We start from the raw sequence: 13,154 nt of genomic DNA, 5'->3' as shown, positions 1-13,154 counted from the left end.
CATATTAACTATCTCTACTTACTTTACCCACACCTGAACCTCAGACTGAAAAAAGTTCATATTCTGACCTGAACCGGACCTGCTTTTGCGGGTCACCCGCGGGTACCCGACCCGATGCAGGACTCTAGCGTCCCCTGCTGCCCAGGCACCAGGTGAGCTCAAAACGGACGCATGCAAAGCTGCCCTTTGGCCTCCAGTGGGCAGTAGCTGCAGAGAGGCTACGTGGTGTAGTGATCACAGGGTTACCAATGACCTTCAGTTCTATTGAGCTGCAGGGATTGCTGCTGTAATAGAACTAGATAAAAACAGGGGTAAAATAAATGGCAAGCTAAAACAATCATTGGGAGCTATGAGAAGTTTCAACAGAAATAAAAATACATTTGAAAATAAGTCTTTTATAAAGGAGGCCATCAAGGCATTATGCTCCAATTATCGAAAATAACAAGATGAGTCTCTTGGATTATTAACTTATTCTACCTCTATTTCTCTGCAGCTGGAAAACTAGTTGGCTGAATCATTACTAAAATATTATTTGAAATGTCATGTAAAAATGAATGAGTTTCTATCAACAGCCCCATGCACATATTTATAAGTACCGGTCTACGAATGTGGAAAACTCCGGAACAGCCAGATAATGACTTTTCTAAAATGCCAGCTATCCTTTCAATCAGTGGCTGTACTGAGAGGAGTTTAAAACAGGTCTCCTTTAATTGAATAGATTAAATAGATCCTCACCAATTAGCCTCCCTGTGTCTTACAACCCAGAAAAGAAGAAGTCGTTAAGTCTGATTGCTGCACCTGTTTGTAATTTAAGAGATTGCTCTGCGAATGATCTGTGTGTTCTTCCCAGAATTAATACCAGCCCTTATAAGAGCACAACTAAATAAAAATGAAATACAAAGCAAAGGTATTATGCCCTATTCTCTTCTCCATAGAAAGCACAGTTTCCTACTGTGTATGATCTAAATACTTCTGCATGATCACAATGGTCAAGTTCAATTTGAATGGCTTTATTATTATTATTATTATTATTATTATTATTATTATTATTATTATTATTATTATTATTATTATTATTAGTACTAGTAGTAGTAGTCGTAGTAGTCGTAGTAGTCCTATTTAAAGCCTAGTAGGCCGGACTACACCGACCGCCCAGTGACAGTCGGTTCAATTTAGCACCCCTAAAATAGGGGTGCCAACAAGGACTAGGCCTTAACTAATAAACAGAAAACCCGGTAAAAAGGACTGTAAATTAAATGTTTATAACCAAAGGGGAGGTGGTACAGAGCACGCCCCCCAGAGCCCACTGGTCGACAAATGACGGCATGTCGCCAGCGGACTCCGCGTGCGCGTGCTCTAACTTAACCCTTGAGCGGAGAAGGGCCCTGAACATGGCCCCACAGTCAAAGAGACCCTCCCCGATCATCTTACGCTTCCTGGTCTTGTAGATGGCGAGCCTAGCAAGAGCCAGGAGCAGATTCACGAGGAGGTCTCTTTTCCTGGTGGAGCCACGGACAGGGTGCCCGAATATGAGGAGGGTTGGGGAGAAGTGCAGCCAGAACTGCAGCATGAGGTTCTTTAGCAGCAAAAAGAAAGGCTGCAGCCTGGCGCACAGAAAATAAATGTGGCTTACCGACTCGGACTGACCGCAGAAAGGGCATGCGGCGTCCGAGTCGGTAAAGTGACGCAGGATCTCTCCTGACGCGAGCGCTCCGTGCAGGACCCTCCACCCCAAGTCCCCAGCTCCCCTGGAGACCAGCGGGGAGTACAGGGCCTCCCACTGGGGACCGACGCCCTCCGGTGGTCGGAGGGTCTCCCGCCAAGCGGTGTCTCGGCGGGAGACGAGGGCGAGGAAGTGGAGGGTGTGGAGCGTCATCGCGTACAGGGTCCTCCTCGACGCCGATCGGAGGGGCGTCGAGGAGAACCGCGAGACCCTGCTCAGGTTGTTCTCGAGGGGAGGCCGAGGGGGGGCTCGGGCCTTGGGTTCGATCAGCAGGACCGGAGAGCCGGGGGTAGGGGGGGGGATGGAGGATGGCTCCCCGGTCCTGAGAACTCCCTCGAGATACCTGACAGAGTCTGGGTGCAACGCTGCTTTGCACTCCCGGATCGCGCGGCCGGCCGTCCTGACGGTCGCCCGAGCCGCCCTGGCGACGAGCGACTCAGGGGTCAGCCACCCTGACCGCTCGCGATCCAGGAGGTCCCAGACTCTGGTCACCTTGGCCGAGATCAGCGCGCGCCGCACCGAGGGGGACTCCAACGCCTGCGCACCCAGGTGGGGGTTGTGCAGCAGGGGCTCCAGCAGGAGTTCCTCGCCCTCGGTCGGAACGGCGTCTCGGCCGACGTTAAACATGCTCCGGGTCCTGAGCAGGTCCTGGTAAAAGACCGGCAGCTGCCGGTCGTAGCCCAGGTCGTGCAGCTGGCGCAACAGAAGCGACGCCAGCGTGCACCACTGCGGGGCCGGGTCTGCGTAGAGGAATCTCTGCAGCGTCTGGAGGCGGAAGGTGTGCACCTGGCTCTTGATGCACACCAACCCTTGCCCTCCCTCGGCCAGAGGGAGGCTCAGAACCGCCGCAGAGACCCAGTGCTTTCCGGCCCAGAAGAAGTCCGTCAGCTTCCTCTGGACCCTGGACACAAACTCAGGGGGCGGGCTCAGGACGGTGAGTCGATGCCAAAGCATCGACGCCACCAGTTGGTTGATCACTAAAGCCCGTCCCCTGAAGGAAAGCAGTCTCAGCAGACCCGACCACGACGTAGTAGTTGTAGTAGTATTATGTAATACAAAGTCTGAGTGCCGTTGCTCAAATATCAAGCTTTATTGATTTTTGTTTCCTGTAAGTCCTGGGACAATGCTTTAAACTGTTTTGATAAGCCCAGAAACGTATTAAAGTTGATGGATTTTCTAATTACTCTTTCACTAGTCAATTTCCCTTGACATCTCTCAGAACATCTTGGGTATTACTGTATCTGATCTTACCAGTTCTTTGCGGATTGGACAGTGAACTAGATTGTATGAACACAGCGCTCTGATAACCCTAATTAAATTGACGCGTCCCTGTAAACACACAGTAATAATTCCACAGGCTCTACTTTCAAGGGGTTTCACAGCGTTGGCCCAGGTCACATGACAAAAACCAATAAAACTATATCTGAGCAACGTGTAATGAAGTGGCATCCAGCCCATTCAATTGAATGGGAAGGCGAGGGCTGGATGCGAACCGCAAACCATACGGTTCAAAGACAAATGACTTAACCATTCAACAGAGAAGCAAGAGCAAGTCAAGAGTTCAGTACGGGTCTGTGATAGGGAAAGCCGTGTCAGTTCTTGCGCAAATGTGTGCAGCTGGGACGCGAAACAGGAGACGCGTTGCAAGGCAACTAATTGAGCAGGTATGTTCGCCAGGCGCTGAGCTGATCGGGAAGTCCGGATTGGCTGGGGGGCGTGCCCAGGGAGGCTGCACTGAGCTGATCAGGAGGTCCGGATTGGCTGGGGGGTGTGCCCGGGGAGGCTGCACTGAGCTGATCGGGAGGTCCGGATTGGCTGGGGGGCGTGCCCGGGGAGGCTATGCTGAGCAGATGGGGAGGTCCGGATTGGCTGGGGGGCGTGCCCGGGGAGGCTATGCTGAGCAGATCGGGAGGTCCGGATTGGCTGGGGGGTGTGCCCGGGGAGGCTGCGCCACAGCTGGAGGCGACTGCACCGCCATGCTACACAGACAGGCGCTTTGTTTACATCGAGGAGGAGAGCGTCCGCTCCGCAGGTTAACGACTACGGAACCCTTCAACTGCAAGACGGTGTCTGTGAAAGCTCTGCCCAGCCAGGACTGTCGTAAAGACCCGGACTCCGGGAACAACAGCAGTGGGTTAGTTTAGGGGATGTTGCTCCAAAACAGTATAGAGAGGGTTTTTGTAGTGTCATAGTTTCCTGGAGCAGGACATCTCTTTTAATGAGGTTTTCTTTATTAAATGTAACCCTAGGGCTACCATTGGCTGGTACACTAGTGGCAGCACTTGTGTTGCATAAAATCTTCCCACCTGTGCGGCGTGTCAACACCCAATGCTCTGTGTCTGATTAGTATTCAGTGACGACCCACGCACATAACACTACCACCTCTTACAGGGACTTATGAGATTCATTACAAACAGCACTCAGAACTTCTAATTAGAACCCAGACCCCCAGAGATGACAGTCAACACCCCCCATTTCTTCAAACACACATTTTTTAAATTCCTAGCTGTCCACATTGCTACAGTCGCGCTCCTCTCACCCTCACTGATTCATCTCTCAGCCACCAGCTCCAATAGTTTTTTTTTTTACCTTATTTTTCTTTCTGACCTTCTGTGCCCTTTAAAGTCAGAAAAGCATTCTCTGTTTTGAGTCCCAGAATTCAATCTCTCCCAGCAGTGAGTGTGTTTCCAGTGAGTGTGTTTATAGTCAGAGCAGTCTATTTGCAGTGTGTGTGTTTATAGTCAGAGCAGTCCGTCAGCAGTGAGTGTGTTTATAGTCGGAGCAGTCTGTCAGCAGTGAGTGTGTTTATAGTCGGAGCAGTCTGTCAGCAGTCAGTGTGTTCATAGTCAGAGCAGTCTGTTAGCAGTGTGTGTGTGTTTATAGTCAGAGCAGTCCGTCAGCAGTGAGTGTGTTTATAGTCAGAGCAGTCTGTTTGCAGTGTGTGTGTTTATAGTCAGAGCAGTCTGTTTACAGTGTGTGTGTGTTTATAGTCAGAGCAGTCTGTCAGCAGTGAGTGTTTATAGTCGGAGCAGTCTGTCAGCAGTCAGTGTGTTTATAGTCAGAGTAGTCTGTTTGCAGTGTGTGTGTGTTTATAGTCAGAGCAGTCTGTTTGCAGTGTGTGTGTTTATAGTCAGAGCAGTCTGTTTGCAGTGTGTGTGTGTTTATAGTCGGAGCAGTCTGTCAGCAGTGAGTGTGTTTGTAGTCGGAGCAGTCTGTCAGCAGTCAGTGTGTTTATAGTCAGAGCAGTCTGTTTGCAGTGTGTGTGTGTGTTTATAGTCGGAGCAGTCTGTCAGCAGTGAGTGTGTTTATAGTCAGAGCAGTCTGTCAGCAGTGAGTGTGTTTGTAGTCAGAGCAGTCTGTCAGCAGTGAGTGTGTTTATAGTCAGAGCAGTCCGTCAGCAGTGAGTGTGTTTATAGTCAGAGCAGTCTGTCAGCAGTGAGTGTGTTTATAGTCAGAGCAGTCTGTTTGCAGTGTGTGTGTTTATAGTCAGAGCAGTCCGTCAGCAGTGAGTGTATTTATAGTCAGAGCAGTCTGTCAGCAGTGAGTGTGTTTATAGTCAGAGCAGTCTGTCAGCAGTGAGTGTGTTTATAGTCAGAGCAGTCTGTCAGCAGTGAGTGTGTTTATAGTCAGAGCAGTCTGTCAGCAGTGAGTGTGTTTATAGTCAGAGCAGTCTGTCAGCAGTGAGTGTGTTTATAGTCAGAGCAGTCTGTTTGCACTGAGTGTTTTTATAGTTAGAGCAGTCTGTTTGCAGTGAGTGTGTTTATAGTCAGAGCAGTCTGTCAGTAGCTTCCACACACAGCTGCTACTCAAGTTACCCCTCAGTTCACCCACAGACAGCCTGAAAGACCCTTTTAGAGTATCCAAATTGATGCCTGAAATTAAACAGCAATCTGCCTGTTAAAAAAAAAAATTCAAGCCCCTGAAGAAGGCATTAGCCGGTATTTTTACCAACTTGACTAATGATCCCATTTTGAAGCAGGCACAAAAGCAATAACATTATTTCAACACTATAAAACTGGGCCTTTAGTTTCAACAATGCATTAAAGAGCAAATGTGTTATGTGTACGGAACAGCAACGTTATCTTCACTAATGTGTTATGTGTACGGAACAGCAACGTTATCTTCACTAATGTGTTGTGTACGGAACAGCAACGTTATCTTCACTAATGTGTTGTGTACGGAACAGCAACGTTATCTTCACTAATGTGTTGTGTACGGAACAGCAACGTTATCTTCACTAATGTGTTGTGTACGGAACAGCAACGTTATCTTCACTAATGTGTTATGTGTACGGAACAGCAACGTTATCTTCACTAATGTGTTGTGTACGGAACAGCAACGTTATCTTCACTAATGTGTTGTGTACGGAACAGCAACGTTATCTTCACTAATGTGTTGTGTACGGAACAGCAACGTTATCTTCACTAATGTGTTGTGTACGGAACAGCAACGTTATCTTCACTAATGTGTTATGTGTACGGAACAGCAACGTTATCTTCACTAATGTGTTATGTGTACGGAACAGCAACGTTATCTTCACTAATGTGTTATGTGTACGGAACAGCAACGTTATCTTCACTAATGTGTTGTGTACGGAACAGCAACGTTATCTTCACTAATGTGTTGTGTACGGAACAGCAACGTTATCTTCACTAATGTGTTGTGTACGGAACAGCAACGTTATCTTCACTAATGTGTTGTGTACGGAACAGCAACGTTATCTTCACTAATGTGTTGTGTACGGAACAGCAACGTTATCTTCACTAATGTGTTGTGTACGGAACAGCAACGTTATCTTCACTAATGTTTTCTTCTTGTTGTTTAGATTCTCTTCATTTCGAGAAGAGTATGTTAGTTGATGATGATATTTCATACCTGAGCTTTAAATTCTGTATAAAAAGTATATTTGTTTGGACAGGCTTCTCTCTTCCAGCGAGGTGCCTGGACATGTAGAATGGACAGTCCAGTTAAAGTTTCAAGTTGGGTTTAGTTGTATTTCTTATTTGTATTTTTCTATTGCAGTGTGCTCTGTGGTAACACTGTCGTGAAAATTGGTATGTGGAATGAATGCTGTGCTTGTCATGGTTGTTATGGACGGCTGTCACTGGGAGTGAAGATCGATTTCCAGGCTGCTCCTCCACTTTCTGATCCTGGAAGGAGCTCCCAGACTCTCTCCCCGGCCGGCAGCCTGATTCTCTTGCTCTCGGTATTCACAGACACGTATCTCATTTCAGATACAATTCTTCAAGCACTGTGAACAGGCTGGCAAAGGCAGATTAAAAGGCAGGCCTGGCTCGCAGACAGCCTCTTAGGGCCCGATAGGGTTAGAGAATTTTGACAAGGCAATGAGAGATGAGATGTTCCCGTCTGCATTAATCACGGCCCACCTCCCTCGACACACACCCCTTCCCTCACTTGCAGCAGGGGTGTTAAACTGCAAGGATCTCTTTATTTATTTCAGGGTATTTGCTCAATGCAACCTGAATAAGACCCAGGCACTGACTCGACATATCAGTGGGAAATTGCGCTGAAAGGGCGCAGTAATGTTGCACAAATAATATAAGTGGGATTGAAAGTGAGTTCCACAGAGCCCTGTCTCTGGCAGCCCTAACTGCTTAATTCAGTGCAGCACTAAGATCGTGTCTCTTTTTGTACGATGATGAAATCTGATCTAAATCGGGTTACAGTGTGACTCAGAAATAAAAGTTGTTTTGGATTGTGTATTGTGCATTTGCATTATTGTGTTTTCCATCATTATCAAGAAACTCAAAATAAAGTTTAATGCTAATGTTGTAGCACATATTATGCAGTATAGTGAATAAAGGAACTAGTGTCCAATTTAATTTTCATGATTATATACTGTATATATATATATATACATATAAACACACACAACATGTGTGTGAATACATTTTCATAGATGTGTGCTTGGCCCTGCACGTGTAATAGTACATGTGTTTGTGTTCTGTTCTGCCCATCGCGGGTTCATCACTACAGAAGTAAGCTTTGCTCCTTAGCCTATGTTTCAGTTTAAGAAGCTCTGTAGTTAAATATGTTTTAAACACTGCATACGAAACGTTCACAAAGATGTATCATTAACTTCTAACAAGCCTGATCGAGACCCTTATAATTATATATATATATATATATATATATATATATATATATATATATTGTAACACAGTGGGGATGGGATTGGAGTCATCCCCGCAGTAAAATGTGTGGGTTTGTTTTGTTTGATTGTATTGCTTTATTGTTTAATTGGTTTTGTCAATTATTTTATTGCTTAGTTATTCCCGGCACCTGGAAACAATTGTAAATTAGGACCAGGTGCAGGGTACTTAAGAGAAAGAGTTAGTTTGCTCGCGGCTGCTGAGAGAGAAGGAAGCAGGATAGGTGCTCTGCGTCCGAGCAGTTGGGTGAAGAAAGGTAGTGTAAACCTGTGTGGTTTGTTTCGTGGTGAAGATTTTGTTTTGTGTTCCAGGTAAACAGCTTAGCTGTCCTGATTTATAGTTTAGGTTCCTGTTTGTTTAGTTAGCGCTCGTAAAGAGCTAGGTGTTTGTTTTTGTATTTTGATTATTTTTGTGTTTATTAAAAATTGTGCAACCACACTTAAAAATCCATTCCAGTGTGTTGGGTCTATTTTTAAAGGGGCGACGAACCAGTGTGAGGTGCAATCGTATTACATGTGGTGGCAGCGTGTGTGGGCGCCCCTAGAGACCCAGAAAATGGATTTTAAAGAACTGATCGAGAAGATCAATAAAAATACAGCCGCTCAAAAAGAGCAAAATGAGAGATGGGAGAGAGAGCTGGGGTTGGCCCCGCTGAAGAGACAAGTGCGGGAGCCGACCGAACTGGAGCTGTTGTTCCAAAGGTGTGAGCAAGCGAGAGGAGCCCCGCTGACTCCAGCCTCAGAGCCCAGTGGGGAGGAGCTGCCGCTTCCGGAGCCCAGAGGGGAGGAGCTGCCGCTTCCGGAGCCCAGAGGGGAGGAGCTGCCGCTTCCAGAGCCCAGAGGGGAGGAGCTGCCGCTTCCAGAGCCCAGAGGGGAGGAGCTGCCGCTTCCAGAGCCCAGAGGGGAGGAGCTGCCGCTTCCAGAGCCCAGAGGGGAGGAGCTGCCGCTTCCAGAGCCCAGAGGGGAGGAGCTGCCGCTTCCAGAGCCCAGAGGGGAGGAGCCGCCGCTTCCAGAGCCCAGAGGGGAGGAGCCGCCGCCGCCCGAGCCAGAGGGGGAGGAGCTGCCTGAGCTGCAGCAGGAGCTGCAGCAGGAGCTGCAGCTGAATGAGGAAGAGGAGCTAAAGTGCCCAGCACCACCACAACCCCGACCTCCACCCCAGCAAAGCAGTCCGGTGCTGGTGGGTACGGTCCCTTGCTCCGTGCTCGTGGACACCATGCCGGAATGCATGGACCTCCCTGTGCTCGACCTAGTGCCCAGGTCGGGGCACCACCAGGCACAGTTGCTCACCTGGTCCCTTGCTCCGCTCCCCCTGAAACCTCAGACGTCACGACGCGGTCATGTGACGTCACTGGCGTTCTCCCTTCCTCCCGCTGTGTTCCCCCTGGAGTCTCAGAGGTCGTTGCGCCGGTCCCGTGGCTCACACCTCTGCCGGTTGCTGCACCGTCCAGGGTACCGGCCTACGCGTCGGTCGCCCCTAGCAAGCCGTTTGGGTCCCTCCTCGCCGGATCATGGTCCCTACCCTGAAGCGCCGGAGGACTCCACCCATCCTCAAGCCCACCCGAAGGATCGGGAGAAGGTGGAACTTTGTGGACTCGAGGGTGGGTGGTTATGCTTTAGGGGAGGGGGTGGCCTTGGAATGGTCAGTCAGTGTTGCACACTTGGGGGGGGGAGGATATGTAACACAGTGGGGATGGGATTGGAGTCATCCCCGCAGTAAAATGTGTGGGTTTGTTTTGTTTGATTGTATTGCTTTATTGTTTAATTGGTTTTGTCAATTATTTTATTGCTTAGTTATTCCCGGCACCTGGAAACAATTGTAAATTAGGACCAGGTGCAGGGTACTTAAGAGAAAGAGTTAGTTTGCTCGCGGCTGCTGAGAGAGAAGGAAGCAGGATAGGTGCTCTGCGTCCGAGCAGTTGGGTGAAGAAAGGTAGTGTAAACCTGTGTGGTTCGTTTCGTGGTGAAGATTTTGTTTTGTGTTCCAGGTAAACAGCTTAGCTGTCCTGATTTATAGTTTAGGTTCCTGTTTGTTTAGTTAGCGCTCGTAAAGAGCTAGGTGTTTGTTTTTGTATTTTGATTATTTTTGTGTTTATTAAAAATTGTGCAACCGCACTTAAAAATCCATTCCAGTGTGTTGGGTCTATTTTTAAAGGGGCGACGAACCAGTGTGAGGTGCAATCGTATTACAATATATATATAGATAGATAGATAGATAGATAGATAGATAGATAGATAGATAGATAGATTTAAAAAAAAAAAAACATAATGATTACAAAGATTATAAAAAGGTAACAATGGTTAATTTTAAGCTCTTTACTCTTTAAATTAGTGACTACAGTAAATAAATGGATACATCACCCAGAGTTTTCACTGACAAACCTCCCCCACCCCCCGCTCCCTTGATATCATAGTTAAAAAAATGTATAGTATAAATGAAGACAATGTGTTCCTTGCTGCTTTTATAGTACCGAAAGGGGCAAGCTTCAGACCAGGCCCTTCCCAGCAGCACTTTCACTCCCTTATCTTGTCAAAATAGTTTTTTGGAGCAGAATGCAGTTTTAATAAACTTGTATGCAATTGCAATAATCAACATCTTCATTTGAAAGACAAACAAAGTGTAAAAGTAAAACAGTTTGAATGTTAAACATTGTACTATTGAAAGTGAGAATAAGTGCAAAGTTTAAATAAAATAAGAAATGCCAAGGTCAGAAAATCCAAATGAGACAGCTATAAAGAAACAAGGAGTGAGATATGGGAATATACTCTGTTTAAATGCATGGTCATAACCATGGTCTTACTGTATACTCAGAGGCACCTTTTCATCAGCTGCTGAGGAAGAAAAACATTACAGACTGCAGTACTACCTTATTGTAAATTATATGAATGACTTACCTTGATTTGGACCATAAAAGCAGTTAAAATGAGAGAGACTTGACATGTCTGTAATGAAACACTGTTAAGTGTGTGTGTGGCAAAGTGGTTTGCAGGTGATGCGGTGCTCAAATACTGACAAACAACAAAGAAATGATGATTTATTTATAATCCAAAAGTCACTTCACTGTAAAAAATAATCACTGGCAGATCCATTCTATCTGATAAAGGTGCTGAGATGTTGGTCTCTGCTTTTGTTATTTCTCGGCTAGATTATTGCAATGCTTTGTTTGCTGGCCTTCCTGATTCTAAACTGCATCGGCTCCAACTGGTTCAAAACGCTGCAGCAAGAGTGCTGACTCACACACGCCGTTCACAACACGGCACTCCAGTACTTTAAGCACTGCACTGGCTCCCTGTTGAATTCAGGATTGATATTAAAATCTTGTTCACTGCTTATAAGGTATATTTACAGGAAATGCTGGTACCTTACACATCTGGTCACACCCTGAGATCATCTAAAATCAGGATGGGCGAAGGGGGGCTTTAGCTGCTCTGCTCCCTGCTTCTGGAACTCCATCCCATAATATCAGCTATACTGCTACAGCTCAGCATATTTGTTTGAGTTAGCTTATTTTTGAGCTGGATTGATTATATTGTAGCTATATCTAGCCCATTCCCTATGCTCCCGGAATAAAAATAATATCATGTTCCAACCATTCAATCGTTCTCTTGCTCGCATATTTAAAAAATGCTTTAGTCAGAAGCTTCCTGTTCCCAAATCCCTGTGCTGTCAATCAAATTAAACACCAAAGCAAGAAACGTGTTAATTGAGCTCCCAGCTTAACATACAGTGTCACCAGGTGGTGGAAATGTAAATATCAACCGGCATCTTGAAGGTGTACCAGAGAAGGATCTTGGGTTTATATGTATCCTATATAATGTTAAAGCCAGGTTTCATCACAGTTTAGTACGTGGTGTTCCATATAAATTCTTTGTTCAGTTCATATTAATTTGGGTACAGCTCTATTTGTGCTGTGTCTTTACCAAGGGTGTTGAATTTGAACAATTGCACCAATTTGATTGGTTTCCACACAGTCTTTTGTAGCTGTGTGATCCCATTGAAGTGCATTGAAACTATTGTATTGCTTAAATAGTGTCTTTAGCGCAGTTTAGCAGCTGTTAACCAGTTCCCTTGCAAAGTGAGGGTGGAGCCTGCTTAAGCTGAGTGAATCTACAAGTAGTCAGTCTACAGCTAACCAGAGTCAGGCAGATTAGTAAGTGATCCTGTTTTAAGTAATTAGCATTAGCTATATTTAAGAACATAAGAACATACGAACATAAGAAAGTTTACAAACGAGAGGAGGCCATTCAGCCCATCTTGCTTGTTTGGTTGTTAGTAGCTTATTGATCCCAGAATCTCATCAAGCAGCTTCTTGAAGGATCCCACGGTGTCAGCTTCAACAACATTACTGGGGAGATGGTTCCAGACCCTCACAATTCTCTGTGTAAAAAAGTGCCTCCTATTTTCTGTTCTGAATGCCCCTTTATCTAATCACCATTTGTGACCCCTGGTCCTTGTTTCTTTTTTCAGGTCAAAAAAGTCCCCTGGGTTGACATTGTCTATACCTTTTAGGATTTTGAATGTTTGAATCAGATCGCCGCATAGTCTTCTTTGTTCAAGACTGGATAGATTCAATTCTTTTAGCCTGTCTGCATACGACATGCCTTTTAAACCCGGGATAATTCTGGTTGCTCTTCTTTGCACTCTTTCTAGAGCAGCAATATCCTTTTTGTAACAAGGTGACCAGAACTGAACACAATATTCTAGGTGAGGTCTTACTAATGCATTGTAAAGTTTTAACATTACTTCCCTTGATTTAAATTCAACACTTCTCACAATATATCCGAGCATCTTGTTGGCCTTTTTTATAGCTTCCCCACATTGTCTAGATGGAAGACATTTCTGAGTCAACATAAACTCCTAGGTCTTTTTCATATTTCCCTTCTTCAATTTCAGTATCTCCCATATGATATTTATAATGCACACAAATAGGCTAGAAGACCAGTCCCACCTCCCCGTCTAGTGAGATGCAGAGTATGGGACAGGGCGTAGAGAGGGGACAGGGCGTGGAGAGAGGACAGGGCGTGGAGAGAGGACAGGGAAGCAGGAGTTACAGTGTTATCAGGAGAGAGCCAGGTTTCAGTGAGAGCAAGGAAATCGAGAGAGAGGTGGGAGGCAAAGACAGAGATGAAATCAGCTTTGTTAGCAGAGGAGTGACAGTTCCAGAGGGCACCAGAGAGAGCACGGGAGTGGAGAGGTGGAGAGAGGCAGAGGGATGAGGTTAGAGGGGTTAGGGGTGCAGCAGCGGAGAGAGGACAGAGGAC

Source organism: Acipenser ruthenus, chromosome 28, assembly GCF_902713425.1.
Source record: "Acipenser ruthenus chromosome 28, fAciRut3.2 maternal haplotype, whole genome shotgun sequence".
NCBI lineage: Eukaryota > Metazoa > Chordata > Actinopteri > Acipenseriformes > Acipenseridae > Acipenser > Acipenser ruthenus.
Note: the sequence above shows the minus strand (reverse complement) of the source record.